The sequence below is a fragment of the Camelus dromedarius genome, chromosome 9, assembly GCF_036321535.1.
Source record: "Camelus dromedarius isolate mCamDro1 chromosome 9, mCamDro1.pat, whole genome shotgun sequence".
In the NCBI taxonomy this organism is placed as follows: Eukaryota; Metazoa; Chordata; class Mammalia; order Artiodactyla; family Camelidae; genus Camelus; species Camelus dromedarius.
In genome coordinates, this window is record NC_087444.1 from 34,005,907 (window position 1) to 34,032,957 (window position 27,051).

Genomic DNA, 27,051 nt, shown 5'->3' on the forward strand with positions numbered 1-27,051 from the left:
AAGGGAGGTGGGGGCAAGACATTCTCTTATGTCTCTCAACTCAGCTGGCCAAGGAGAGGCCGGCCAGGCTAGGTCTAGTCCTGCCCGGCGGCGCAGCCCCGAGCCCCAGGGAGCCCCTAGTGTCCAGGGCAGAGCCCCCTCTGGGCGCTAGCGGCGCTGCCGGTAGGGCAGGGCGGGGAGCGCGCAGGTAGAGGGGTCGGGCAGCCGCCTCGTCCCCTCGCCGGCTCTTGGACCCCGGGGCTCCGGCCCGGCGGTTGCGTCCCCAGCAAGTGGAGCCCTGGCGCGGCTGGCGCCCGGCACCCGGCCGGCCGGTAGGCCGGCCAACGGCGGCCGCTGCGGCCGCGGTGACGGCTCCGGGCCGGGTGCGCGCCCGGCGCGGTGGCTCAGCCCGGGGCCCCGGCGCCTCCCAGGGTGGGGCAAAGTTGGGGGCCAGGGGCCAGGGGCGGCGGGGGCGGGGGCGCTTGGCACCGCGAACCCCCCCTCGCCGGCCGCCGCCTTTGTCTCGGCGCCCGGACCCCGGCCGCCCTCCCGCCCTTGGCCCGCGCCCCGGCCGGCCCTGCCCGGCGGCGCCTCCAAACTCGCCGCGCGGGCCTCGCCCCGGGCGCCTGCACCCTCCCGAGGGTCGCTGGCGGCCGGCGGCGGCGGCGCGGGGGCCAGGGAGGAGGGGGCGGCACGGGCGCGGCGGCGGCGGCGGCGGCGGCGGCGGCGGGAGGAGGAGGAAGAAGAAGAGAAAGAGAAAGTTTGGCGCAGGGGGAAGGCGAGCGGGACGCAGCGAGCGAGCAGGGCGCGGGCGCGGGGAGCGCGGGCGGCGGCGGCCGGGCGCGGGAGCCGGGAGGGGGCAGGACAAGCCCCATGCAAAGCAGCCCGGGCGCCCCGAGGAGCCCCGCGTCCGGGCGGTGGCGGCGGGAGGAGGAGGAGGAGCAGGCGGCGGCGGCGGCGGCGGGAAAAAAAAAAAAAAAAAAAAGAGGGAAAAGTTGCCACTTACGCGGTTGCTTCTCCGGCGGCGGCGGCTGCAGCGGCGCTGCTGGCGGCGGCGGCGGCGGCGGGAGCTGGCGGCGCTTTTAATCCCGAAAAGAGGCGCTCGGGCCGCGGAGCCCATCAAGACAGCAGCGGCGGCTGGCGGGGGTCGGCGGCGGCGGAGGACGCGCTGCTGGCGGCGGCGGCGGCGGCGGCGGCGGAGCTGGAGCGCGCTCGGCGGAGCCCGGGGCGGGAGGCGGCCGCAGCCGGGGAGCCGGAGCCGCCGCCGCCGCTGCCGCCGAGCAGCATGGTTGGCGGGGAGTTTACAGCCCCCGGAGCGGGCAGGGGCCACGGAGGAGAAGCGGCGGCGGCGGCGGCAGCGGCTCTAGGCTGTAATTGGGATGCAAAGCAGGCGGTGGCGGCGGCGGCTGCGGCCGGGAGGAGGAGGAGGAGGAGGCGGCGGCGGCGGCGGCTGCAGCGGTCGGAGGGGACGCGCTGGAAGTGGGAGCTGATGAGTGAAAAGAAAAAAAAGTCTTTGGATCTTTATTCTGCTAATTAGTTTCCTGCAAAAAATGGCTGTGATTAATTCAGTGCGCATGTGCTTCATTACCCAGGCACGACGGGAAGGGCTAATTAGCCACCTTCTGGATCAATAAGATTCAGCAAAAAAGAAAAGGGGGAGGTGGAGGGAGGCAGAGGGGAGGAAGGGAGGGGGGAAAAAAAAAAACCAGGGGAAAGTGATGAGCAGGGCGAGGAGAGCAGGAAAAGAGGATGGGAGAAGAGCCCAGGAAGAGGGAGAGAGGCACCAAAAGTTTATGCATGTATTAAAAACACATACACACACACACACACACACACACACACACACACGACACACGCGCGCGCGCGCGCGCGCACACACACACACACACACACACCGAGAAGTGAAATGCAGAGAAGCAACAATAGGAACCTGGCTAAGATTTTTTTTGTTTGTTTCCTTTCTTTTTTTTTCCTGTCTTCTTTCTTTATTTTTTCTTTCCTTTCTTTTTCTTTTCTTTTCTTTTTTTTTTTTTTTTTTTTTTTTTTTTTTTTTTTTGGCGAAGGCAGCAATGTTTAAATTAAATAGGAAGAGAGCATCTTCAAAGAAGAGAGAGTTTGGAGGGGGGGAATAATGGAGTGGGACAGCTTAAAGCTAAGATTTAAGTGAAAGAGCAGAGAAGCAGCCGAGACTTAGAATAGAGGTCACTTTAAATTGCAAATTGGACTTTTTTTTTAAAGGAGGAAAACTGCCTCTCCCCAATCAGAGGACAAATGGAGAAAATATGGAGAAAACTTTAACACGTACCATAGAGTAGACAAAAAAAAGATATAATATGTTAATTTTGACTTCTGAAATAAGACGCAATCTTCTCTAGTTCTTTAGGAGGAGAGGGGAAGAAGGGGGTGATGATTAGAAGAAATAAAAGGCGGGAAGTGAATCAGAACTGAAAGGGGGTAACTTAAAGAAAGACAAGAAAAGGAAAAGTTGCACTTGAAAACAAGTCCAACTTTCTACCTTTCTGGACTTCAAAGAAAAATAAAATCAATTTTCTCGTGTAAAACCTGGAAAGCAGATGTTTTCAAAACACAGGAAGCTATTTTGCCATCAAAAGCAGCGATGTAATAAAGGCAGTGAAAAATAATTTCAGACTAAATTCATAAGAAAGAAAGCCAATATATTTAAATAGCGAGGAAAGGTCTAGAGTGTAGAAGGGGGGGCGGGGATTACATACCTCTTCCCTAATGCCAAAAAAAAAAAAAAAAAAAAAAAGTCTTATAGCTACCTCCAAGAGTTTGGAGCAGTCTCGAAGCCAAAGGGCTTGAAATGAGAGGATGGATTTCAGATAAAGACTAGGAGCGGTACATCCCACCAGAGCCCAAAGGAGATCCCTAGAATCAAAGACAGCAACTAGGGACCCTGCTACTGTACCGATTCCCAGTACATCAAAGCCATCACTTAGGCGGGTGAACGGTACCTCCAAAAAGCAAGCAAACAAACACAGGAAGAACAAGAGTCTCCATCTCTCTCTCTCTCTCCTTTTTTCCTTCCCCCCTTCAAATCGTAGCCTTAGCATCATTGTTACTGCAATAGATTTTTTTTTAATGACAAGTATGTATTTATTTTAGTTCTAAATATGAACTAGTGCCATTGAAATTACAATGCCTGGAATAAAGTAAAATGCAATTTGCACTTTAAGTCATCTGCAAACAAATGTAAAAACAATATTCATATTTTTGAAGGCATTATTAGTGAACCCTGTAACATCAGGTAGAGAGAGAACGCGCTCTAAAACTTATTTTTCTGAGAAAAAAATTCTTTGTCCCAGCCTCACTGGATTATTTATTTTGAAGGAATTGGGGAATTAATCGGGAAATCTGTTTGATTAGAAGGGAATTCTTCATTTTGAGAGATTTTCCAATGCTCTTAAAAGCATGCAGCTTCTTAGGCAAGACTAGGAGGAGAAAACCGGTTTAGGATTTTGCAGGGTTACCTCATCTAATCCTTCTGAATTCACTCTGGGAATAATGCTGTTTTATTTAGAAAAAAATACATTTAGAAAAATCAGGGGTTTCCTCTCTAGGAGCCAAATCTGGATTGCCATTCAAACTTTTCCTGGCTGCCTTCCATGCGGGACAGTAGATCAATAAAGCCTAGTCCAGCCTAGCTTGCTACAGGTTTCACCAGTCAGTGCTTGCAAAACCTTTGTCATTTTCTAAAAATAAAAAAGCTAAAAGTTATTGTAGAAGAAGGGGCTTTTTTTTGTCCCCTGCACAATGTGTCTTTTGTGAGGTTAATGCCATTCTGGGCTCTCGATAGCCCTGGACAATGGGAGCTCTCCAGGAGTCTGCAAAGACTCGGGCTTTTTTCTTTCTTGATTTTTTTTTAAGGGAAGGATGAAACATTCCTACAGTCCAAACACAACTTCTACTTTGATTAAATAAATATTTATCTTTATTGTAGCCATTGTATATTTTTACCTTCAGTTTGTCCGGTTTCTGATTATTATTTTAAATTTTTCATTGGCAACAGTTAATCTTTTTTTTTTCCCTTTCAGTCCAAAGTGCAGGTCAGTGTAAAATGTAGCTGACTGAAGGAAGACTGGTAAATTCTGAATTTTTCCATTATACATCAGGTAAGGAAAATTGTTCAGACCCTCAGGAGTATATGTGCTTCCTATTTCTCTGTCTTCACGAATCTTCACAAATCTGTTGGTTTATTTTTCAAAAATGTACCAGAATTCAATTTCTCCTTGTAGATGTTGAAATTTCACTTAAATGCTATGTATTTATTTTCTTTTAAAAATGTAAATACTACTAGAAGCGAACTTGTAGCTTGTTTCTTATATAAAATGGCATGAAGGAAGGCAGTCTCTCCCCTGGTAGAGGCTATTTGGGGGAAATTCTGGATATAAATGTATTTCGTGTTGCAATATAGGAAAATGTCAGCTTAATCTGGTAAATACTTATGCTAATTTTACTGAGTGAATTCGTTATAAGGAGGAGAGGTACCAAGCTTGTATGATTGAATACTGCTTAGACAATAATCCAGCATCTATATGGATTATTTTATGTATAAAATGAAAAAAGGAACTAAGAAATTTGGAATCTAAATCCTTCATTTAGCTGGCAAGAGGACAGATCATTTTAGACCAATCTGTTTTTAAGACATTTACAGTAAGGAGGGAAAGTGGAATGTAGGCTAAATATTGCATTGATGTGTATATTTCTCTGCCTTTCGCTCAAATGAATGGATGTATATATAAACACAAAGATATATGCAGAATGGGTACATAAATATCCATTTGAATGACTTTAGATGTCTTTGCATCTCTGTGTGCGTGTGAATATATATATGTGCACACAAATATACAAGGTGTACATAAATACAGGTGCTGTACAGAGCTGTGCTCTCGGGCTGGGGGTTTGTTTCCAGATCTGTTTGAAGCTACTTTTTTGCAACTATAACATAGAAACGGTGGTTTAATGATTAAGATGTGGATGGCAAATTTGAGTAAGACTCTGCTCCCCTGCCATTTTTAGAATTTGGGGTTGCAATGTGAGCAGCTATTATTTGGTCCAAGGGCTAAAAGATGCGATGGGCCAGTCTTAAGGGGGAAGGGAGGGGATGGAGATCTTAGGAGATCTCGCTTCCAAAGAGCCTAGCTGCTGGGCCCTGGGTTCTCGTCTGCTGGGGGATTGGGGACGCAAAAACAAAAAAGGGAGGAGGAAGAAAAAAGAAAACCCCGTGTAGAGGCAGAGAAGGTTGAAAGGACGCCTCTCCGTACAACTCAAGAGCTAGATCTAAGAGAAGGGTTGCAGGGTGAAGAATGTGCGGCCCCTTTTTGAATGTGTATTGTTATTCTAAGGCTATTGTATGTACGTGTTACTGTCCTTTCATTTGCCACGACAACATATGGATTCCATAAATGCAGACATGCCGAAGTGCATCTGTCTGGGTAGTTAACATGATCCAAACATCCCTCTTCGTTCCGCTAACTCCGGCTCTTTCTCGGGCTCCCTGGCAGCGTTCCTGGCCGGCCGGCCCGTGCCCCAGGCTCGCAGCGCCCCTCAGTCTTGCCCTTCCCTGGGCTCCTCGTGATATCCGAGGTGCCGCGCCGAGGAGGCTGGCTGCTCGAAGTGCCGAGGTCAGAGGAGCCGCTGCCGCCGGCCCCTGAGCGTGCGGGGATGAAAGGGTTAAGCTGCCCGAGCTCGGGGAAGGGGCTGTGCTCATCCCAGAGCGAGGTGCAGCGACCAGCAGCTGTGATTTAGGGGTCAAGTCCGAGATCACCTTTCTCCTGCCTCTGGAAATGGCAGAAGACGAGGTAGAGAGGGACAAACTGGAGAGAGAGGCAGCCTGGCGCGGCACTTGGCGCTCCATCCGTCCGTTCCCTCCCCCTCCCCTCCAACCCACCTCCTGACCCCCAGACAAATGGAACAGTTCCCCCTTTCTCCTAGGGGTGCAGGGTAAGGTGTTTCTGAGCATCCAGAATTGCTTCATCCGCAGCTCTGTCCTACCATTAAACCACTGTGCCCTGAGCCTCAACCACCAGATCAGAAAGTTTGCTCTTAACGCACAAGAAGGTGAGCAGCTAGGTCTGGGTGAAAAGTGCTCCCAGTCTGCAGAAATCAGGGGTGCCCGTGGCAGGATGGGGGACTTTGGATGTCAGCACCAGCCCCTCAGACTCCAGTCATGCTCCTCCCAGTCCTGAGCAGATGTACACAGTGGTGTCCACTGCATGCAGCTTCTCGCTTTGTGCCCACATTCTCGGTCAAAAGCTTTCTTTCCCCTAACTCAGGCAGCCTGATGAATACTTCTGTGAAAATATTTTTCACACCTGAAAGATAACCAAAAGCTAGATTCAGATTTGTTTCTGAGGCATTTTACTGGAAAAGAGCAAAGCGACTGAAGTCCCTTTTCCTTTTGCCGTTGCACTGGCGTGCCAACTCGTGGGTCTCAGTGCCCAGGTGATGTCCTGGAGACCAGAGGGTGCGCAGAACAGGAGCTTTCATTGAGAAAGGGCTTCCCAAATCCACCTCCACAAGGTTGGACTTCAGGACAACGACCGCTCTTTTGGAAAGTTACTCAAGAAAAAGGAGTTTCTAGTGGGAAAAGAACTGGCTCGAAATGACAGAGAGAAAGGGGAACTCGATCTCTAGGGGACAGGAGGCAGGTGGGGGGGGGGGTGCTGAGAATAGATAGGGAGAGGAAGCAGTGAGAAAGTCCATACACTAGGGCATGCCGGGGGAGGCTCAGTGATGCGCTCCCTAGATGCTCCCTCCAGCTGCCAGAGTGAGGGCGAATCACCCCGATTTCAGCTTCTGCTTCCAGGGCCAAGAGCGGACCAGCTGCTCCAGAAGGCAGCTGAGGTCTATCTTCCGAGCCCCACCGCCCCTAACCCTGCCAGAGCCTCCAAACCGCGGAAATCAAACCAAATTGGCCGCTAGAATCTAGAGAGGTTTCATCCCTGGGGCAAGGGGGAGGGAACAGCCTTTTTTTTTTTTTTTTTTTTCCTTTTGAACTCCCGATTCAAAAGAGACCACAACCTACTCTTGAGTGCCATCCCCAGTACATGGTTGTGGGTATGTTTCATTCTTTCATTCTTTTTTCCCTATTTCTCAGAAGTAAAACCTTTAAAGAATTAGCCCCAAACTTGGAGCGCCGGGGTCCTTGAAAGAGTTCCAAATGATAAAGCCTGCCCTTCATTTCGAATACATGGCACATTGAGAAAATGCAGAGCAATTAGTCCCAGGGTTTGAATCAGATTCCCAGTTTCTCCGCTTCTTTGCAATGGAAATCTGAAATCCAACCTTGGGGCAGGAGGTACCTCGGAGCTGGTGACTCTCCCAGGTTCCACACCGCCCGCGTCGCGGGCAAGTGCTGGCTCCCCTTTTGGTGACCTAGTACCAGAAGTTTGTACTACATCTAAAGCCTGGGGCGGGTAAAGCAGAGAGAGAACTAACCTCATCTTAATGCAACAAAGTGAACAACTCGAGGACAAGAGACCCTTGGTCTGGCTGTGTTCGCTTTAGGGAATTCCAAGGGCATAACTTGGTGGGGGAAGGATCGAGGCTTCCGACTTGCCAGCCCAAGGCAGAAAAAGGGATCCTTGAAGAGCTTGGGCAGCAGGCTGGGGTGCAGGGTGGCGAGGGGGTAGCTGAGACCTGGCACTCTTTTGCCCAGAGCTGGCTAGGGCCAGCGTGGGGAGTTGGTGCCCAGGGTAGCACGTGCGTTGTTGACACGCAGACACGCAGGCATGCGCTAATGGAGGGATGCGCGGCTGAGCAATCCCCCGGTGCCTGCATTTCTTGCAGGCATGGCTTGTTTAATAGCCAGGGAATTGAGTGCTGGATTCCACCCCCCTTACCTTTTTTTTTTTTTTTTTTTTTGCTGAGAAATATAAAAAGGGACCCATACCGTGTACACATCCTGAAGAAACATGTGCATTTTTTTCTTGAGAAATACCTAGCGCCATAATATTTCTGATTTAAGGGGCGAGGGAAATCTTTGAAGTGAAGGAAATCAGTAGGGGACGAACCATCTTTTCCTGATTTTTTTGTGCTTCTCCTCAAAGGCAGTAATGAGATTTAAAATGAGAGATTTTCAGTCCTCATCCTCCCTCCCATTTCATTTCGCTCTCTCTGCCCCAGAAAACATCTGCGGTAACCGACTGCACGTCTAAGGGGACGGTTTAAAGAGAAACAAGGTTTGGGGAGCGCATCAACTTTCTTTTTCTTTTTCAAATGAAGCTGAAAAAAATTCCAAGGACAATTTAAGCACCAAACGACATCGAACAGATATTTTTCCAAAGCAGAAATATTCCAATTCGTTTGTTTCCTAGTCTTAGAAATACAGAAAGATTCAAACCCAATCTTCCTGTATGCGGAGGACACGAAATTTGGGGCCAGCGCTTGGTTAAGGCGGGTGGGCGGAGGACAGGGTGCGGCTTCACAGGCTCTGAAGATTCCTGTGTATGACAGGCCTGGGGTGCACTGGTTGGGGCTCCGGCTACCGGAGCTCCCCGCGGATGTCCTGCGGGCCCAGCCTGTGCCAGGGCAGCGGGCAGGGCAGCGGTCCCCTGTGGGCACAGCCACCTCCCTGCTTAATTCCAGGGCTGAGTGGCGCAGCAGGGACTTTCGACGCCACTTTCCTCTGGCCCAAGCATAGAGTGCACTCTTTTCGAGTCTGCTCTATTTCCCTCAGGGCTCCGTATTGTAGAGACCAGGGTCTGTTCCCTCCTCCCCAAGAACCACAACCTAGAGGATCCCGACAGTTTCCCGAGACACTGACCACAGTTCACTGAGCCAGGGCGCACATCCCTAATGTCTGGCACACCCAGCCTCTTTTCGGGAAAGCTTTATTCTCCTGCTGGCTCCGGGCTCCCGACAGGAATCCCAGGCGCCGGGACCCCTGGAGAGGCCAGCTGGGGAGCATAAGCTGGCACAGAACCACTGCCCTGGGATCTGGGCAATCCTCACAGGTGCTCGCAAGGCATGGCCCCTGGCTTGGCAAGGAAATGGCTCCCCACAGAACAACTGGAGCATCCCATTGCGACCCTGCGGGGCGCCTCCAAGACAACCGCCAGGCCTGGGGCCTGGCCCCAGCAGCCGCAAGGGAAGGAGAGGGTAGGGTGATGGGCACACCTCTTGCCCATGGCCTGAGATGCCCAGGCCCAGCGCCTGTCCCCGCTTACATTCCATTCCCCATCCTGGGCTGCTCGTGGTTTCATCCCTCCTGCATCACTCTCACCAGGCTTCCCAGCTTCTTTCAGGACACAGATGCCTCAACTCCATCCAGTGGGGCACCGAGGTGGGGGCACAAGGCGGGGGCAACTAGGGGCCCTGAATCCAATTGCTGAACAGCACGGGGTGGGGTTCCCAGGCAGCCACTCTCCCAGCCAAAGCTAGGGTGCCAGACAGTGGTTCCACATCCCATATCCTTCCCCACCCACCCACCCCCAGCTGGGAGTGGGGACCCTCTAGGGCCCTTTCTGGACAGTAAGACCTGGAGAAACTGGCCTGCCAAGAAGGTGGGACTGGATGTTTGGGGTTAGCAATGAGCCGGCTTGAAGGGTGCCCATGTCTGCGTGTTTGGTTCTACAGTCTCCCTCCCTCTCGTTTTGTCTGCAAAGAAAAAGGAAAGCGGTGGATTTGTGCCGACCCCTCTTCCCACAGTCTGGGAACGCTGCAGCAGGAAGAATTGCTCATAACGACACTTAAGCCCCGACACTTGAATGCTAAAGGTTAAACTTACAGTCTTTGGGGAAGGGCTTCCTGCCAACTGGAACAGCGGTGCGCCTGCCACAGGCTCTCCTCCATCCTGCCCTGCTCCCACTCCAGGTGCAGCCAATGTCACTGGCCCTTGGGTCTGTGCACTTCAGGAAGAAGTGCCCCTGGGTGCTGGGTCTTCCCACCTCACCCCCACCCTCAGGGAATCTTCTTTCCCTGTCTCCTCATTATTTTGCCTGTGGTTGTTTATACCTCAGTTTGCCCTTGGCATCCCTGACCTGCCGGTTCCAACTACATCATACAGATGGACACTTTGGGAGAAACCACACTTGTTCCTTTTCCTTTTGCTCTAGGTAGTTGGTGGCCCCTGCAACTTAGCACAGGCAAAACCAGAGCTAATACATTGAACTTAGTGCCCAGCATTGGAGGGGTCTCCAGGGAGACCTTGGCTGTCCTTTTAAAGGGGACTGGTGTGGGGTGGGGGAGGGGGGCAGATTTTCAGGCTGGGAAGATTTCCCAGAAGGAACAGTCACAGGGATCTCTATCCCAGGGACCCTGTGCTGGGAGCCTGGGACCAAGAGCATTTCTTTCCTTTCCTCCCTGACCCCTACCCCCCAGCAAAGGATGGTGAGACTCAATTCATCAGCCTCATAAGGGGTATGCCAACGGGAGATCCGATGGTACAGTAAAGGGCATGGAGATTAGCTCTTAGGAGCCTGGTAAACTGGCCCTTTCCTCTTCCTCTTCCTCCCTCCTCCTCTCTCCCTGAAGGCCCACCATGTGTTGAGCACCTACTGTGTGTTGGAAGGCACTTTATAGGTTATTGTATTCCGTCCTCCCAGTGGCCTTGGAAAACAGGTATTACTAGTTCCACTTTATGGATGAGGAATATCAGACTCAGAGATTTAAGACTGCACAGCTTTTCAAGGCTCAGCTTGAATGCGAATCCAGCTCCTTCTGGCTTTAAAATTATTTCTGTTATCCCATCAGCCTCTTGTTAAGGTCAGGAGAACCAAGGGCCCAAGGGAAAATAAGAGAGAGAGATGCAGCGTCACAGGCTGACAGAAGGGACAGTAAAATACTCTGGGATGGGTTCTCTGATTTTGATGTGGATTCAGGGCTGGATTTGAGTCCAAGAGAGAGGCTACTGAAAGTCATGGAAGAAGATGTTCTCTAAAGCCCCAAAGACAGAAATTTCAACGAATCACAACAGCATGAACAAGCCCCCAAGATGACGGCAACGGCAACATAATACCACCTCCAAAGCAGCTGCCCAGTGTACTGCTGGATTTGCAGGCCTGCCTCGGCCATACCAGGGGACGTTCATACCTGGCCTTTTTTGTCTTCCTTTGTAAGTTTTCTTACTGTGTCTGAAGCGCAGACAAGTTTCTAACTTCTGTGAGTCAGTAGGCTAACAGGAAGGGGTGATCAGATGACCAATTACTCATGAACAAATATGAGGAAATCCAGAAAACTAGGAAGAAGGGCAGTGATGCCCAAATAGCAGGCCTTCAGAGGGTCTCCTGGTCACTCTAGGGCTGGGCCCCGGAGCTCAGTTTTGCAGTCCTTCCTGAGGGGCCCTTGGGGAGAGTCTGTGCACCAGCAGGCCTGCAGCCCCCTGAGAACAAGAATGCCTGCTTTGTGGGTACTGAAGTTTGCCATGGGAGGGTCTTTCCCCACCTCTGGCCACCAGACACTGAAGAGCTCCTTGACAGGGTCAGCAGCAAGGGGATGCACTATTCAGGTCAGCAGCAAGGGCTGATATCTCTTCGGTATGTTTAGCTGGGTTGACTCGGACTGAAACTGCACAAATGTGAGTATGTGTAACTGGGCGGGACTGGCCAGGCCCCCATGGAGGGGTTGCTGAAAGCCTTGTTAAGGAAGTACTCCTGACCAGGCAATGCAATTACATAATGCTGCAAAAATAACTCTGGGCTGGGAGTCTTGTCAGAGTGACGTATTTCGTTAACAGAGAGGGGTATCAAATATCTATCTTTCAACCTAAGGGCTGAAAGGACACTTGTGGCTCTGATGGACCCCTCCTCCCCCCAACGAATGGGGGAAGTTTAAGGCAGGGAGAGGGAAGAAGCAGAAATGCATTTTTTTTCTCTTCCTTTTTCCAGGAACAACTAAAGCCAACACAGCTAATACTTAGCTGTATTCTGCTGCTCCTAAGTCCAGGTACACAGTCACATACACTCAAAGGAGTCTTGCAGTGGTCCCTGCTCTAAAAGGATCAAGGAAAGTGGAGGGAAAGGAAGGATGGGGGAGAGAGGAAGAAAAGAGAAGAAAAAGGGTGAAAGAGCTTTGTTTGTTGGCAGAGCAGGGTGGGGATGCATTATTGTTTTAGATCTGTGTCCACTAGACTAGGCTTCCCACAACCATCAACAACTGGTCTCATTTTGTCCTGGACTATTGTAGAATTAAAACTGCATCCCAGGAACCCCCTCACTCCTGGAACACTGCAACGGTCGGTCCCACTTCCTTCTGCAGGCTTTGGCTGAATTTCCAGAAGGATATAGAAAATTATGACCAAAATAAGGTAGTTCCTTTCAATTCAAAATTATTCAAAGAATGACCTAAATAAGCTACTCCATCATAGATGCAAAGGTCCTATTTCCAGGAATTTGAAGAATGAGACATATGTTTCCCTCATCCTTCACGATTTTAGATTCCAGAGCTTTCCAGGTGGAAAAATTACCCTTCCATCCTCTTTACTTTTCAGATAAAGCTTCCAGACATGCCTTTACCATTCTAAACTGCCCTGCCATGTTTTGGTTGGGAACCATTTTTCATCATTAAAAAACAAAAACAAAAACAAAAAACAATTCTGCTTGAAAGTCACAGTAACTTGTCTTTTTCTTTTTCTATTTTTCCATCTAATCTCTTTCGTGGGGTCTCAATTCCTCCAGTGGCATGATGGTCACATACTGAGCTGGATCAAACTCCTTTAGTATATTCACCTTGAGTCTGTTAGCATTTTCTTTTTCCTAATCTTGATAATCACAGCATCTGATCCTTTCATTCTAAACCGCAGCCTTCCAATCCAGCCTTAATCTAGACCCATCTGACCCTCTTCCGAAGGAAACAATGGAGGATAAGCAATCCACGCCCCCCCCCCACCCGCCCCCCACCCCGACCCAGCATCGGAGCTGAAATTTACATTCATCCCCACCTTCATTCTTTTTTAAAATCCAAATGTCTCTTAACTGTTTGAGCTAATTATAAAAGCAAATCGCTTTCCCTCCCTGAGTCATATTCCTGGGCTCATAAAAATGCAATTCCACTCGGAGACCACCTTGTCACAAACATGAAAAAAAAAAAAAAACGCCTTGTTTGGGATGCCGCAGAGAGGAAAGGGTGAAGTGGCAGCGCCTCCCTCCCTCCCCCAGCCGACTCGGCCTTTATGGAGTCTATTTCCAGTCTGTTTACCTGGCAAGGACCATGTGACCAATCCAGAAGGAAATGCTGACATCATTGTCTCTCTCTCACACTTGTGCGGCCTCCCTCCTCCCTCCCTCCCAGCTCGGCCGCATTCCGGCATCCATCCTCCCCGCCCGCCTCTCTCCTGCGCCACCAGCCTCCTCCCCCACCACTCCCGCCTTCTCCCACTTATTTCTCTGTCTTCCTCTGCCACACTTTCCTTTGTTTTCTTTTCCCTTGTAGGCTGTCTCCTAGACTGTCGTGGACACACACACACACTTCTGGGTGCCCTTTTCCTTTCCCTTTTTCAACAAGCTTTTCTTCCCCTTTCATTCTCTTTCAGATCCGTGGCCATTGAGTCTTCGCTCTGTTTTAAAAATACACTTCCTCTTTCTCTATAGGTTGGAGATTTCTTTAAAAAAAAAAAAAAAAGTCTGAAAGGCCTAGAAAACCTTCCCTGCCAAGGGTGGGGGAAGGGCAGAGCAAGGCTGCTCTGTCCAGCCGCTCAATTTCCTGCTCCAGTGGGCTTGGAGATTTAGGTGCTGGGGGCTTGGTCAAACAGGCCTTCTTTCTTTCTTTTCTGCCTTTCCTGTTCCAGTTTCCCTCCCGCGTTTCCATTGCTGCTGCAGGCCACACACACCCCCACCCCTCACCTCGGCCAGACGTCTGGCCCCTCAGCCCTCAGCCTTGTGCGGAGGGACCACGGCCTTGTGCGGAGGGACCGCATTCATCTGGCTCCTGTGCTTTCTTCCGCTGCTGCTCCTCATTTTGCCAGGGGCCCGGGAGACGTCCCAGCATCTTTCTAACCCCGGGACCCAGAGAGCTGGGAAGACCCGGGAGGCAGAGAGAAGGTTCAGCGGTCAGCAGCGCAGGTGCCTCCTGCCTGTTCCCAGGGCTGTTTATAGGAGGAACCCGCGGGACAGGGCTCTGGGGTTTGGCTGCTCTCAGAAAGCTTTTTTGATGCACGTAGGCACAGAACCAAAGCATGCCGTTTAGAGGAAATGTTTAATAAAGTCACAGGAGCCTCACACCGTTTATTTATCCTTACAGAAAGGTGAAGATAGGATGTCCCTGGAAACTTTCTCAAAAGTAGACCGCAAGGTAGTGAGGCCAGAGGGTGACACAACTGGGGGATCACAGGGAAGGGCTGGCCCTGCCAAGAAGCAGAACACAGACTCTCACCTGGCCTTTTGCTCCCACCTCCCACCCCAGGCTGTCCTCTCCTGGGTTCATACACCTTTTAGTTTGGGGTAGGGCAGCGAGGTGGAAGGGGAAATGGGATGTCATGCAAAAGTGAGACCATTAAGTAATCATTACTTAAGGTGTGAACGCATAATCCCCAACCTGCACAATGGGGGGACACTACCAGGAGGACATGCTTTGATGGGCATGTTGATCACTGGGTTATATGGAAAATCAGAAATACAGCATCCTGTCAGAAGACCCTAGTAAAATCCAGTAAAATCAATAAGTAAAATAAAATAGCACTGGTCTTCAATGTTCAGCTGCATTCCGGTGCCTTGAGAAACTCGTCCAGTACTGTGTGTGTTAAAAGGACCCTGCAACTAGTAAGGAGAGAATTCAGTATTATGAAGTTACCTTCTGGAGACCTTGTCACAGATCAGTGCACAGAGCTGGCAGAAGGGTCTGGTTCAGGAGGTCCAGTCATAGACATGTCTCTTCAGGCATGTCAAAATCGAAATGCTGGAAATCCAGAACTTTCCACAAGCTTTAAATGTATTGTAGAAGTTCTAATTTTAAACTTCCCAATGTTATAGGTCCAAGGACTTGCTGTTTTGAGTTGTCAATTAGGTAGATAGCTCTGTTGGTCAATTAAATGACTTCTGTGGTTTCAGAACCCGCATAAAGTGGTGTTGAGAGTCTCAATGTCATTCTTATCATCTCCATGAATATTTATGGAGCCCTTCCTGAACTAAAGCACAGAAAAATAAGATGGAGCAGAGGTTCCTGGCTGTGGGCTTGAGATGCCTATGTCCCAGATTCCACACTATCCAACTGTTATCAGTTGTTGTCCAGCTGAAGCCCAAAACAGTAGAGAAAGGTGATGGAGGGCAATGGGAATTATGCCAAAAACACAGAAGGGCTCTAGATCTTTCAGTGTGGCACCTTTCAACTTTGGAGGGATCTGGGAAAGGATGCGTAGGAAGTCCTTTCCCCATCCCTGAGTCTAGCTCAGGATCACCTCTTCACATGGACCCTGCCCCCTGGCCCAGTGTTGAAGTTGAGCTCACCTAGTTTCTCACATTCAGCTTCCTGGGTAGGTTTCCTGGATTAGTTTATAACTACACAGGCACCTAAATAGCGTCAGTAAGATCCATTTGTTTCACATCTCAATAACTGTGATGATGAGAAGAGGCACATGCATTGATGAATAGACTTGTATTGTTGTTCCGGGTTACTCCACCTGCTTCCCCCAAGGAAAGGCACCATATGGAGCTTACACTTTACACATCTCCTTAAGTGCCCACAGTGCTAACTGTGCTCAGTGATGTGCCCGTGGTAGAGAGGACAGTGATAGCACTGATGATGATGATGGTGACGATAGTGGTGACACTGATTTGCTAATCATGATTCCAAGATAAAAACAGTTCTGGGCACAGAGGTATGCTCAACAAAGACAGAATGAACACACGTTAAGATTTCTACTGAATGTTTTTCTGAGAGCTGGTTTTATTTCTGTTAAAAAATACTTACTCTATTATTACTTATCAAAAGAAACAATCTCGACTGCTGAGCCGGTGGGCTGGGCTAAAATGGCATAACAATAATACACAGTAGATAGACAATCACTTTTCATCGTCGGTGTATGTTTAAAAACATTATTGAGTTACCTAATACTTCTCTGTCTCAAGGCAAATGATGATGGTACAGAAAGTCCTTTGCTACTACCTAGAATATAGAACCTCTCACCTAATCTGCTCAGGGCAGGACATCAGAGAAACCATGCTGGGAGCTCAGGACAGACATGCCTTACGGTCAAGGTGTGAAGAGGGTCGGCGAGCTGGAGGTGGATGTACCTTGTAGTGATGTATAATGTACAAGTCAATAAATGGATTTGAAAACATACAGAAAAGTAAATAAATATAAGAAAGAACTCCTTAACTACCTGGAAGACTCAAGATCTTTTCTTATAACTTAGAGAGTGGAAAGATTACAGAGGACTTGGGTCCAAGTCCCAGCTCTGCCACACAGGGCTGGATGGTCTCCAGTGAGTCACTTAACCCTCAGAGTGTGTTCTCTCCCTGTAAAATGGAGATCACAGCACACACCCCACAGGGTTGTTGGAAGATTAAAATGAAGTGGTAAATATAATGTATCTAGCACAATGCCTGGCACCTGGCAGGTGTTAATACTCATACTCGGTAGAAATGATGAATATTATCCCCATTCTACTGACCTGTCTGCACTGCTGGGCTGCAGTGTGAAATCAAATACTGGTGAAAGTGGTGCATAAAACTAGAGGGCCCTCAACAAATCTGAGCTAATCTTTTCAGGTATTATTAGGCTCTGGGTTAAATCTGTTAGCATTGGAAATGAGGCAGAGATTAAGATATATTATCAAGGACAAACTTTCTCCATATACAGGTCTCTGATCTACCTAACTCCAGCCAGAAAGTTAGTTACTGAAATGTGAGGAACAAAAGCACCCACCAAGACTTCCTCAGGCGGGGTCCTGTGAAGATTAATAGTTACGAAGGTACTTAGGCTCCCTGCAGCAGAGGGGATATGTAAATCCAAGGAATGATCATCAGCAGAATATCATCACCATTTCTAGCCACAGACCCTTTCCTAGGCTGGAATAGACTTTCCAGAAGTATCTTTCTCTGTTGGAATTACAGAGTCTGACAGATTTATTTCCAGACATCTCACTTGCTTTCAGAGTTATTGTTTCCTCTTATTTTCCCCCCTCCTCTTTGGTGACAGAGAAGCCTGAGAACCAATTCTGTCGGGAAGTTCTTGGGGAATTTTCAGAAGGATGTGCTAGCAGGGTATATCAATGACGTTGAGCAACCAGCATCTGTTTTATTTGGTAAAAAATATATCTTCATGACTAATCTTCCCAGCATACCTAAATAATCAAAATCATGAATGACAAATATATCAGAAACATTTTTCAGGACTCAAAGGACCCTTTTGGAGTAAGTCACTGTCATTTCTTCCTCTTAAAGCAGATCAGGTAACTTCTCCCTGTTGCAGAGCCCTTCAAAAAGCAACATGCTACTAAATCCAGACCCCAGGATAGGAGCTCAATTGCCCCGGACATCTAATGCCAATCCCCAAATTTTCTGAATTTATCGACCAAGATGTTGGATGGAATAGGTTCAAGCATCTTGCTAAATAAAATATAGATTACATTTATCATTTCCCCTCAATCTACTAAAATCTTGTTACTTTTTCATGGAAGGAAATGAATCAATTTGACAGGACTTGTTCTGTCAAGCAATGTAAGTTCCCAACACTGTATTCACTACAGATTATTCTAGAAATGATTTGGTGATCATTTTTTTTTTCAGGTGAAGTTCCAGATTAGGACATTATGAACTTCCTTTTGCCTTTTAAAAATAGAGGCATTAATCTTGCTTCTTTTCAGTCTTGCCAAGTTTTTAAAAACAAAGTTACTCTCCCATGATTTTAGCCAACAATGACAGCCCTTTATAGAAAAACTTTTGCCCTGCAAAGAATCTACTTTAAAAAAAGAGGGTATTTCTACCAGCATTTAAGGAATATTTAAAAGTTGATCATACAAAAACAATGAGGAAGTAAATGGTCAAGGCTTAAGGCCTCTACTTTGACAGGCCTGTTTCCATTTCTCTCCCCTGGATTTAGGTATCAAATTAAGAGATTTCCGAATTGAATGGGTTCAAGGCCAAAGACGGGTACGGTGGATTTTCAGATTGTGTCAATCTTGTAAGTTTCAGGCAAGTTAAAGCCATTATTTTCCATAAATATATTGCAAATCTACTAGGAAGTAAGTGAGAAAAATAGAAGAAAATGTATGAGAAGCCTCATAGCTTCCAATTCAAAAAGACACATGCACCCCAATGTTCATATCAGCACTATTTACAATAGCCAAGACACAGAAACAACCTGAATGTCCATTGACAGATGACTGGATAAAGAAGTGTGAGTATGTGCGCATGCGCGGGCACACGCGCACACACACACACACACACACACACACACACACACACACACACACACACACACACACACAATGGAATACTATTCAGCCATAAAAAGGAATAAAATAATGCCATCTGCAGCAACATGGATGGACATGGAGATCGTCATTCTAAGTGAAGTAAGCCAGAAAGAAAAAGAAAGACACCTCAACATAAATTACAGTGGCCACAGGGTCCGCACACTTCCTTAAAATTCAGGGCTTAGGAAAAGCCTGACATTTCTAGAACAGATACTGCATGATACATAGTCTCAAAGTCAGAACAGCCCCAGTTCTGTAAAGACCAAGATGGGAGCATAGAGGTGACATCGTTCAAATGAAATTCACATATCGTGAGTACTTCTCAGTAAATATCTCTAGAGCTTGGAGTTTCTAAGTCTAATGGAGAAAGCAGAAAACCCCACTGCCTTTGACAGATCAAAGCTTGGTATTTACCAGTTTTTGTGAGCCTGAAATTTAAGATCCTTTATCCTTTCTTGGGTCCACCATGACAATTCCCAGTCCAGGTTACCCCTACCTGCTTGCTCTTGTCAATTTTGCCTCCAGACTGGTCAACATGGCTGGGAATGCGGAGGGCTTGACGGTACCCTGTTAAAAACACTACAGTGCAATAGCCAATCATGGGTGGCTGCTGACTCCTTACACTTGCGGATTTTGTTAAATTCCCCAAACCTACTACTCCATACCTTTTCCACACTCCTAGAGCCCTCACCAACCCTACTCTTTCTTAACTCTGAGCAACACATTTCAACCCCTTGTTTCTTGAAACCATGGTTGGAATGAACTTCAACTTGCCCACTGCGTTATCTCAAGGTGCCTTGCACAGCACCTTCTTTTCCACAATAAAATGTCTTTATACCCTTACCATTACCTCCTTTCTTCTATTCTGCTTGCTTCCACTACAAAACTTTCCTGGGCTCTAGAGCCCAACCCTTCCAGGTCCCTCCAACCCTCTACTTCACGTATTTCTCTCTCCCTATTCCTGTCCCCATGCCACGCTTGTCGTCATCCACTCCTGTCTTTAGTCAATCAATCCATTTCTATACAGAAACATACACATGCTCTATTCTCTCCTATTAAGAACAAAATAAAACAAACACAACTTCCCTTGATCCTACCACCTATTCAGTGTGCCACCCTTCCTTTCACTCCCAACTTCCTAAAAGCATCATTTAAACATGTTCTCCAGTCCATGATTGAACACGTCCAGTCCTGTGGACCTCTGCCTATTGGAGAAGGATGGTCATTGTACTGAGCCTAAATTGATCTGCCCCCTAGCTCCTGCACATTGATTCTAGTGTCATCTTGAGAGGCCACCCAGAGCAGGTTGGTGCAGGTCACCTTTCCTGTCCTGTCCTCTTCTCTCTGATCTTTCTAGGCACTGGCAGTTCCTTCAGCTGCTCTCTGCATGACCTGGTTCTGAGTCCTTTTGCCTCCCTGTTTCTAGATTGACTCTTGTCTTAAAGGGTCATGGGCCAAGATTAAATGTAAATTATTCACATATGTTCTGCCTAGCACGGTTCTCACCTCCTTTGTTCTCCAATTACCTTTTACTCAGTACTACTGTTGAATTCTCTTCCTATCCACTCAAACCTCTAAAATAGTGGTTTGCAAAGTGTGGCTTACAGAACTTCTCCCACAGAATGGCCCAGGAGCCTCAGTAAATGCAGATTCTTGGGCTCCACCTCAAACTTGTTGAATCAGATGATCTGAGTGTGGCACCTGCAAGTCCACATTTTAAACAAGTATGCCAGATGATTCTTAATGCACATAAAATTAGGAGAAAAAATGCTTTCTTAACATCTGTTGCTAAGCCTGGCCCCCTCCCCCTGACTTTGTGCAGATGGGTTTTTGGATCCAAGACAAGACCTTCCATTTTCTTGGGTTATATTTCATCTTGTTAGATCTGGTACATTGCCTCAGTCCATCAAAATCTGTTGAGTTCTTTACCCTCAACATATGACTTCATGAAAACCACACATGGATTAAGATGAAAAACCTTAAAGTCACAGCACCGGGAGTCTCTTTCCACACTGACACCAATGACGACAGTCGACCAGTTACTAACAAACTCATACTTCATCTTCTTTCCCATGAGATAAATAGACAACTTGTTATTTGCCAAGTACCTTGGTAAAGTCCAACTATTCTTTGACTTTCGTATTTCCCTGATCCACTAGTCTATACCAATGCTGTCCAAGAGGGAAATGAAACATTCTCACAGGTCATTAACACAAGGGTTCTAGACTCAATGGCCATGCAATGGACTATAGTGTGCAGAATCCATTTTCTTTTCCTATGACCTTGTTTTGAACACCTATGGCACTTAGGTTATAGGACTCCTGACTTGTATTAGAAATGTTCATGTCCACAGTTAATTCTACTACTAGACAAAGAGCCCTTGTACTTTGAAGTTGTGTCTTAGGTATCTCCAAATATCTCAGAGTAACTAAGACAATGTCCTACTTGGTAACTTTTCTTTGAATGAGTGAATGGATTTTACATATTATTCCCACTAATTTACTTTCACTTTTCGTGCAAGATGAAAGTAGACTCTGCAGTGAATATTGAGAGACCATGCTTCTTAGCATGAAGGAGGCGGTGTGCCTGGACAAATCTTCACAGGCGCGATTGTTTCTCTTAGACGCTGCTCAAATGAGCTCATTAGAATAAAGGCATTCTTTGCAATGAAGTGTGATGAAAACACTGAGACATGATGACATGGTTTCTGAAACATCACAACTTTACTAGAATCTATGGTAATAGCCAAATGAGACACAGGAAAGGGCCTTTCAGAAAAACCTTGGCTTCGTGGCACCACCTAAGTCAGCCTAACAAGCAGACAAATTTTATTGTGGGCTTTATAACAAGACCTCTGGTGATGACAAAGACAAAGTATTTCAGCAGGACATGAGATGGTAGGACAAGGAAATCTAGTCTCCCCTCCATCACAACTCTAACACATCTGAGTGATTCTCTGATATGTGAGGTAGGGTAAATGAATGGTGGAAAGCCTTGTGGTTTCCTTGGGTCACATGACTTTCTTCGTGGTCATATCTTGTCTTTCCTGTTTCTTATAGGCCAGAGAAGATTCCAGAAATATTCCAGATCATTCTCCCACTGGAAGATCCACATAGTCCCACATAGCATGAGGTCTAGAGCAGTAATTCCCAACCAGGGGATGACTCTGTCTCCCCGCCCCATGGACATCTGGCAATGTCTGGAGACATTTTTGCTTGTCACAACTGAGGGACAGGTGCCATTGGCATCTAGTGGGGTAGAGGCCAGGGATGGGGCTAAATATCCCGCAATGCACAGAACAGCCTCTCTCTGCCAGCAAAGAATTGCCTGGCTCAAAATGCCAACAGCAATTATCCCAATTAAAATTTTCCAATTAAAAGAGTATCAAGAATACCACTCTGAGAATCCTTGGTCTAGGGCAATGTTTTCAGCCCCAAACCTGGAAAGACTGGTTTATCTCAAAGGGTCATGTAACCACCTGTTGTGGGTCTATGAAGTAACTCACAGGTGACAAACACTGTACAAGATACCAGTTCCATGGTGTGGTGAGGGTACCAAGGCTGGAAGCCCTACATAGTGCACTGGTTTGGATGGCAGCCTAAGTGGAAGAAGACACGCTCTGGAACACTTCTGATAGATAGAGGTTTGACCTCAGAGTAGCTTACTGGAAAGGCCCCTGATGAACTCTGCTCAGAGGACAGCTTCCTTCTCCACAGGTGGGGGAACACAGGCTCAGTAGAATCATGCAAGAAGCATCCATGAGCCATATTCGTGGTCAGGAAAGGGCCCTGAACAACAGCTTTTAAAGATGTAAGTGGACGCTGTAAGGAAGGCTCCAGGAATGTGAGGTGGACATGAGGCAAATGTACCGACTGGAAAGGGTACTGATTTTGTGCTGACTGCCTGAAAGTCTCGGCCCTACAGGAGTGAAAGGGGAACTCATTTTACCTGCAGCCCCTAGAGGACAGGTACATTTTTCTCCAACTTCCTATTAATTTTGATATGGTCAAGATTTTAAACATTTCCAGTTTTATATATCATAGGGAAGCTGGTAGATTTAATGAAGCTTCCAGATGCCCCCTGAGAGATGATTACAGCTCTAATTAAAAATGGAGGATGGCAGACAAGAATCCCATGGGGCTCTATAAGCAAGTGGCATTCATACATCTTCTTTCAAGTCCAAGATTACTTTGTTCCTGCCAGTCTGGGCTCTTTCCAGGGGTAAAAGATAGTGGCACCCAATCCTAACACATCATGAGATTTAATGTGGTTCAAAGATCAGGAAATGTTTTAAATTGTAAGGGACAGGAAAGTCTATAAACCAAGCCAGATTTTCATTTGTTTTATTTCACATACCTGTTCTTACCATCTCCATGATGACATATAGCACAGAATTCATTCAGGTGGCAAGAGGAGTCACCTGAATAAAGTCTGTCTTAGTGTCAAGTCTAGACATGGAGAAGCACAAGGGAGAAATGAGTGGGACAAATGAGGATTAGGGCTCAAGGTAGGTTGTGCCGCCATGAATCCAGGTAATCATATGAGATTTAAAACATTACCAAGTAGGTCTTTAAGTTCAAGATAGTCCAATGTACAGGCTCAGGAGATCAGGGATGTTGAGACATCTGTTTCAGAAGATAGAACTGCCCATGGGAGCTTGTCTTATCACAAGAAGGCTGGTCTTCTAACCCCCAAAGTGCTGGCCTTGTTGGCTAGTCATTGGAGAGCCTTGGCCTGACATAGGTCCTGAAAGGGAGGTCATTCTAATTAATCTTCACGGTAGGGCTGGGGTTGGGGTTAGGGTGGAGGCAGAGAGAGCCAGCATCAGAAGGGCACGGCTCACTGGAAGGCTTAGGTTAGGTGGGGCCTCTGCAAATGGACATAATACAGCCCTGTGCCTGGATCTCAGGAGCCCGTGTAACCACACACCTACTTCCAAAGGCAGCGGTGGTATTTCCTCTTTACGTATGCTCTTGTGTCTCTTCAATCAATGCATATCTTTTGCCAAGGAGAAATCAAACAGGAGAGAGTTGGGCCAACGTGAAACAAACTCTGTCACTGAACAGAGGGTCTGATGCAAGAAGCATCAAGGACCACACTGTGATTAAATCATGGGCGTGGTGACCACATCCTCCAAGGACGCTGCAGTGAGTGTACTGTCACGAATCAGGGCACAGGTCTCAGACAATAGAAGCCCTTCGATTCAAGACTCATTCCTGGATAAGGGGAGTGCACCAGGCAGAGCTCTCATCCTTGCAGACACAGAGCCTGAGGCAGGGTGTCACCCTGAGAGAGTGACCTATAGGCATGAACAATGATCAAGTCTTCCATTAATGACTGGCAAGGTTTGGAGACTCCTCCTCCCAAAATTCAGGCCTGGGGAACTGTATGCAGAGTGTAAGGATGAATAAACATTCCTGAACCCAAGCTGTGGTTGCTTTAAGGCTGCGGATCCGCAAACTCGTCTCCAGCCTCGAGCCTCGATTCTTCCCCAAATCCTACACATGATCCACAAAATATCTCCCCATGATTTCCAAAGAGACTGTGTTTCCTTTACTGGGAATGCCTTGCCCCCTCTAGCAGTATCTACCCGAAACATCTCCCCTCAGACCCCCTGTAGGCTGAGCTCTCTGCTCTCCAAGCTCAGTGTACGTAAATCTATTTAAACTGTTTTGGCGAATATTTGTCTACTTGATTCTCTCGCTCATGAGGCAGAACATACTTTGAGCTCAGGGGCCATTTGTTCTAAGTACACGGGTACTGTGTGCCTTGCACGATGTCTGCTGAGCAGTACATGTTCAATCAATATGTTCAATGGAAGGAGAGAGGGAAAGAAGGTAGGTTCAAGAAGCAGTGAAGACTGCTAACCAGGCAGACAGTAGTGTCAGTCTTCCAAAAGGGCTTTCGGCTCTCCTGCCTGGGAAAGACCACCCCGCAGAGATCTCCAAAGAGTGGGCAGTGGTGGTCAGTAGCTGCAGGGCTGTGATTCCCACTGTACTTACTGGCAGAACCTCGGGGAATCCCTCTTTCTTGGCCCAGCTAGAAACTTACCTTCCTGGAAGGCCAGCACACGGTTCTATGCTGGCGACACTTCTGCAGAGCCAGCCAGCACCAGCCTGGGGTTGGCTGTGCCAGAGGGTTCCTAGCACCCCAGAGGCTGGCCCTTGCTAAGTCCTGTGAGTATTCTACCGGTTTCCTCTGAGGCCTCTAATATGTGGTATTATCATTATTCAATCACTATTCATAATGATCAAAAATAGTTGACCTTAGTTTTGGTGAACTGCTTTTATCTATTTGCTATTCCTCATCCAGTGAAAAAGTTTGCAGAGTGGGTCCACATTCAGAAATTCCCAATATATAGCTTTCGAAAGTGCTTCTTAATTCTCAAAATAATATCCATGGGTGACCAAGATTATTGTAGCCGACAACCCTGGGTCCGACTACAAGGATTTTTCGAGATCCCAGAAGCTGACAACACACTTCTCCTTTCCATTCATGTTTGCAAACCAGTAAATTCAGTATTCAGGAGACTCAATACAACATTCAGCGCATATCCTTGACTGTTCTCAGAAATCAGCTCTATCGATGGATAAGCTACTCAAAGCAAGTGCTTTTAAGCTCGCTGTTCAACGTGCTAACATAACATCTTGCAATCACAGAGTCAAAGTATGTTTGAACTAGAAGATATCTCACAGGTAAACCAGTCTGAACTGAGGACGCTAATGTCCAGCTGGAGAGGGTGAGTCAGTTGCCCAAGGACACACAGCTAGGGAGTGGCTGACCTGGCTTGAAAGTAAACGAGATGATCTTAAACTACCTTTCTGCTGCTCAGTATCGACAGTGTGTATATGTGTATGTACATATATATACATATATATGGTAACGTACAGACACACACACGAAAAGGAGAAAGTCTTGCATCAACATAGACCAAATTGTCTGTAGAAATCAACAGCCCTACTGAAACAATAACCCATTTAAATTTAGGGCAGCCTGGTCAGGAATAGGCCCAGAGCCTCACCAGCCCCCCAGAAAACAGGGCATTGTTTCCATCCAAACCTTGCACTGAAAGGCAGCCTGTCAGCTGGCAATGACCTCGTGAGACAACTTTGGGGAGAGCAAAGGGCCGAGAAGAGAAAGGCCTCATTCTCACTGCAAACAGGAAAAGGAAAGAGAAAAAGAAAGCTCTGTCTCCACACAAGGTTTGCTGGGCTGGCTATGAACTGTTCCAGTACATTCCACCAAATAGACGCCTTCATAGAATCCAGCCAAGCGCGAACACCGGGTCTGGGACTCCCATTCACGGGACACGGGCAGGCCAGCTCACACATGCTCTGGCTCCCTCGCGCCCTGGGAGAGCACTTATATGGGCTTCATGAGGCTAAGTAGTAAACACTTTGTCTTCACCCTGCTATTTATGGGTTGCTTGGGGCATCCTGTTCTCTCTGCCGCCCTTACCTGCACAGACGGCTCCTGCAGACCCCGCATTTCATAAGGGATGGCGGTGAAGGCAAAAGGCTCTGTGAACCCCCCACGCTCCTGTCTTCCTGGCCACCCGTGCTCGCTGCAGAGAAAGGTCAACCTGCATCCATCCACCTATTCTCCGGGCTCCCTTCCTCGAGGTTAAATCCCTTCTCCCTTTTCCTGCCTTTCAGACATCTCTCTAAGGCATCTCGCTATGATATCCGCTTCTATTTTACCACTGCCAGGGATTCTTTCATTCTTCAGTGATGGATCAAGCGCCTCGGAAAACAAGAGCCACAACGAAAACACCAAACCACCAAGGTCGCCTCCCGCAGGCGTTCTGGGGGTCTCCGGATGGCCACGCGCACACAGAGCTAAGGAGCCGATCCGATCCTACCTGTTGCTGACTTCCAGGTTCACTTAGCGGCCTCGTGCTGCCCCCGCACACATTGTGTCAGGGGTGCAAAGGGTGCACGTTTGAAAGCAAGAAGTGTGTCTGGACCAGCAGGCTGTCTGAAGGCTGCAGAGGAAGACGCCAGAAGTGTCCACTAGAGGCAGGACCAAGGCGAGCACTTTGGTCAGTTTGGGGGCCTTTTTCACTTGGCTCCTTTGGGGGTTTCAGGGCTCTCAGGGCTGATGGGTCCTGCATGAAGGGAGTGAGTCAGGACTGCATCCTGCCAGCCCGTGGGCCATCACGCGAGCCTGGAGCCCGGCCACCACCTGGTCTTGTCTTCATCTTGGGCTAACCCGTTGTATCCTGAAGACACACAAGACAGAGAAGGATGCGTTAACTCGGCTTCTCCCCACAGAACATGGTTCGCCATTGCAGCACTGATTAAATACAGGACATTATCTCACCATAATGCCCTCCTGGCGGCGTTCCCAGGAAAATTCTAACTAATCATAAAAATAGAAAGAAAAACGCAACCTAAATTCCATTCCTCTTCTTTAAATGAGTGATGTGTTCACTTTTATTTATTTTTCTGGAAGCAAGGCGGGAAAAGAAAATGAATTTTAGGGCTTAGAAAAACAAGCTACTAATAGTACTAAGTAGAGCTGGGTGGTGGTGCAGACAGCCGGGCTATAGCCGGCATGGCCTGGGAGAGTCTGGCCCTACTCCTGGCTGTAAACTTCGAGTTTTAAACTGGAGCACCTGGTGGGGCAAAGCCCGGATGGGGCGAGGAAGATGGGTGGTTGTGGGGCCAGGTGTAGACACACACACACATACAAGCACA

General features: G+C 47.9%; 1 protein-coding gene across 3 annotated transcripts in view; it reads right to left on the reverse strand.

Moving 5' to 3' along the window:
* ZFHX3 (zinc finger homeobox 3) overlaps nt 1-26,563 on the reverse strand; it is a 260,031-nt gene extending 233,468 nt beyond the window's left edge. Inside the window, exon 1 of one of the 3 annotated variants that reach the window (XM_064489014.1) lies at nt 26,214-26,563. The gene's annotated coding sequence lies outside the window, so the exon portion shown is untranslated. Of the gene's footprint in view, nt 1-985; nt 1,080-26,213 lie in introns of those variants that run through there. The other 2 variants (XM_064489012.1, XM_064489013.1) reach the window with 2 other exon arrangements.
* Between the last annotated feature and the right edge of the window lie 488 nt (nt 26,564-27,051).